The sequence below is a fragment of the Eurytemora carolleeae genome, unplaced genomic scaffold, assembly GCF_000591075.1.
Source record: "Eurytemora carolleeae unplaced genomic scaffold, Eaff_2.0 scaffold719, whole genome shotgun sequence".
NCBI lineage: Eukaryota > Metazoa > Arthropoda > Copepoda > Calanoida > Temoridae > Eurytemora > Eurytemora carolleeae.
In genome coordinates, this window is record NW_019396627.1 from 170,733 (window position 1) to 174,833 (window position 4,101).

Here is a 4,101-nt window from a genome sequence, read left to right on the forward strand (position 1 = left end):
TTTACAAGTCTACAACGTACAGGTTTACAAGTCTACAACGTACAGGTTTACAAGTCTACAACGTACAGGTTTACAAGTTTACAATGTACAGGTTTAATAGTTTAAAAGATCAGGTTTCCATGTTATCCCAGCAAGTTCTTTTGAGGGGTAATTTTAGCGCAGGTTTAGATTTTCAAAACAAGAGCTCCTAAGATTCATTCCGTGTTCAAAACCTCAAAACAGTTTTACACTTTCCAAGCTTTCTACCAGCTGTTTGGCTCAGTATGGATGTATAGCCTATTTAGTGGTTTACTGTAAACAATCTGTCTCATAATGTCTTCTGAGGTTCAAATCGGGATCATTCGTATTTATAATCTCATTAAACCCTATTCCTTTCAATTTCAAGTACGTTTTTATCAGTGAATCTTTTTAAAATACAGCTAGAACCAAGTTAAGGAAGCCTTTGGTGGGGATTTTGGGCCTTAAAGGGACTTGAAGCCAAAATTAAAGTGACCCTCCATACAAGAACGGAAATGTCCGATTTACAACGGTACCCTTGAAAGCCTTGTCTAACCTTAAGTATAAATTAATAGGCACATTTTGGTTTATTTGATTTTCATTTGCCTTTCTTTGCAAAAGTGGCTTGTAGCGCATTTCTTGTTTATAAGAAACGATTGAGAAATTCAGAGAAAGAAACACTTCCTAAGTCCGAAAAACGATGTTATGTTCCAGAATTTTGATTGGGCAAAGGTTTCTAGGGTTACGTTGTATCAGGTATTGCTATCTAGTTGCACTTCAAGTTATGCATACACATATTTTACACCGTAATTAGTTTGGAAAATGTTTGCTTAAATTTCAAATACAGGTTTAGTTCAGGGATATTATAAACCAGTCTTTGTGTCAACACCTGAGCTGAAAACTTTAGAATGAAATATCCAGATATCCTGTCGGATAATTAATCTGAAGATTAAAGTCATGTGAAAAACAAGCAATATTTAATCTGGAGATTAAGAAAAAGAGTGGATTAAGCCTTAATCCTGATATCCACCATTCTAAAGTTTTCAGCTCTGAATAGACTTTTTAGTTATCGAAAGAGTATAAAAATTGTAAAAAAAATCAATTTAGATGCCGATTTTAAAAGTACATTTATCAAAAGTACATTTCTTTCCGGCCATCGATTTTAATATATATGTTGGATTCCTATATTTATGTTTGATTCCGATGTTTTTGGTTGATTCCGATAGTTATAGCTGATTCCGTTATTTATGCTTGCTTCCCATATTGTTTGATTCCGATATTTATGGTTGATTCCGATATTGATGGCGGATTCCTTTTCAGTGCTGCTTTCTAGTTTTAGAAGAGAATCCGTTTTTAAAGTAAATTGTTTTATTTAAAAATGCATTTTGATTTTGAGAATAATGCAGAAGCGTTGGTTTTTATGTTTAGAGTATAAATAACGATAATCAGTAACAAAGCCCGATTTTAAAGAATTGATTTTTACATATTTTCAAAGTAAAAGAATTACGTCTTTATAATCGAATAATCTGAATATATAATATTAAAGATATCGAAAAAAGATTAAGTATATTGTAAAGAGTCAATTCCTTTTAAATCATAATATTCATATTTATGCTTTCCGTGAAGCTTCACATTTTTGAAATAATGCGTTGTTATCTAATCAGATTTCTCACAGAATTCAACCTGCGTTCCGTTCTATTTTTATTCTATTTCGTATTCCTAAAATATATAGTTTGAGAAGGGCAGTTCTTTGCTTTAAATAGAAATCAATTTCATGGTCTATTCAACATTGGTTGGATGTTAATACTTCATCTCCAGCAAGCATGCATGCCAAGCTTAAAATCTTCATTCTTTTCAACATATCCTGGGAAACTGATCGAGAAATATATATTCAGGAAAATCCAATATTTCTACAAAATGTAGTCTACTAGATGTAGTCTACTGGATGTAGTCTGTTAAATGTAATCTACTAACTAGATTTAGTCTACTAAATGTAGTCTATATATGTAGTCTACTAGATGTATAGTCTACTAGATGTAATCTACTAAATGTAATCTACTAGATGTAGTCTACTAGATGTTGTCTACTAGATGTAGTCTTCTAGATTTAGTCTACTAGATGTATAGTTTACTAGGTCTAGTCTACTAGATGTANCTAGATGTAGTCTACTAGGAGTATTCTGCTAGCTGCAGTATTCTTTATTTACGAGGGTTAGACAACAACAGATTTCAATTTTTCGCCTGATTTGTTTTGAATGCATGGTGTAATATTATTATGTTCTGAGTTCAAACTTTTTGAAAAGTTGAAGGATGGTTCCAACATTGTACTTAACGTTTGATTTGTAAATTATAAATCTCACTTAAAGAGAAAGTTATTGAACAAATATGTACAGAGAGATTTTGAACCCTTATGGAGAGAGTTATTGATCCTAGAAAGAGTTCTTGAACGTTTTATAGGGTTTTTACACATATTGATAGAGTTAGTGAGCCTGTCGAGAGAGTTTTTGAACCTATAGAGAGAGTTATGGAACCTAAAAAGAGTTTTCAACCTATGAAGAGAGTTCTTGAACAAATAGAGGGATTTGTTGAACCTAGATAAGTTCTTGATCAGAGAGTTCTTGAACCTATACTTAGAGTTCTTTAACCTATGAAGAGAGTTCTTGAACCTATAGAGAGGTTTGTTAATTGAATGGAGAGAGTTCCTGAACCTTTAGAGAGAGTTTTTAGGGAGAGAGTTTTTAAACCGATATAAATAGCTCTTCAACCTATACATAGTGAGGCTTGAACCTATAGAGAGAATAAGATTTCATATCTCCTAACAGAAAATGTTCCAAATCTTACAAAAAAGAGGATTTTGGGTCTACACTAATGGTTCTCAGTTCAAAACTTGAATACACAACAAAACATGTTTCTCCTCGAAAGGAATGGTGTTAGATATTATACATTCTTTGCGACATTTTCTAAAATCTAAATGTATTTTCGATATTTCCATTTCGCTTCCATGTGAGTTGATTGTTCCACTATATTTTAAAAAGGGTGAAAATGGTTTCTAAATTCCAATATTTATTTTTATGAAAGTAGATAAATCTTATAGAGGGGATACATTGAACATACAAATATAAATATTTTATTGAAATTGAAAACTTTTACGTATAACAATCATAAACGACTATTTTAATAATGTAATACTGTAATTTGTAATTGATGGAAAAATTTGCCTTGAATATTACAACTATATTACAATATTACAACCATATTACAATATTACAACTATATTACAATATTACAACTATATTATGATGAATATCAAATACAAATTACAAAATACTTAGCAATATTTCTTAACCAAATACAATCTAAAAACAATATCCGGGACCAACAGTACGGCGAGATGAGTTCGGTTTCTTCAAATAGATTATCAAGTACAATAGGTGGCAAGAGAGAAATGGATTAATTAACACAACGTCACAAGTGTCAAATATAAAAAGGAAAACGAAATTGTCTCACATTAGTTGACATGTTTACCAAAATTAAATAAAAGTGTAAAAACAGAAACTAAAGAAGCACTTTTATTCTAAAATTATCACTATTATTGATAATTTTGTCGGACACAAAAACTGAATTGACACTTGTGACGACAGAATACAAGAGTGTACAAATTCTACGTTGCCATCTATTGCATTAGAATCTATTTGGGTTTTTTCAGTTTAAAAAATAATTATGTTTTGGTGTATATAATTAAATTATATTTTCTACTTTTTCATTACAAGTTCATATCCCTACAAAAAAGCATAGAAAAGAAAATGCAAAAAATTGGTCATATTTGGATTGATTGAAAGTAAAAACCCTTAAATCAGCGAAGTCTCGGTAATAATCTGATTTTTCTCAAGCAAAATAAACATTCAATCCATTCACGCTGGCGTAAAACTTTATCTATAGCTGGCTAAATTATTTGAACAAATTTGAAATGCATGCCATAACAAAAAATCGTATTTATTATTTTCCAGATCCTCTGTTGTGAATGTGATGAATATTTGAAGAATAATATAAAGTTTCCGCATCAATAAAAAGTTGAAATGTAAACAAACAGCAACGTACAGGTTTA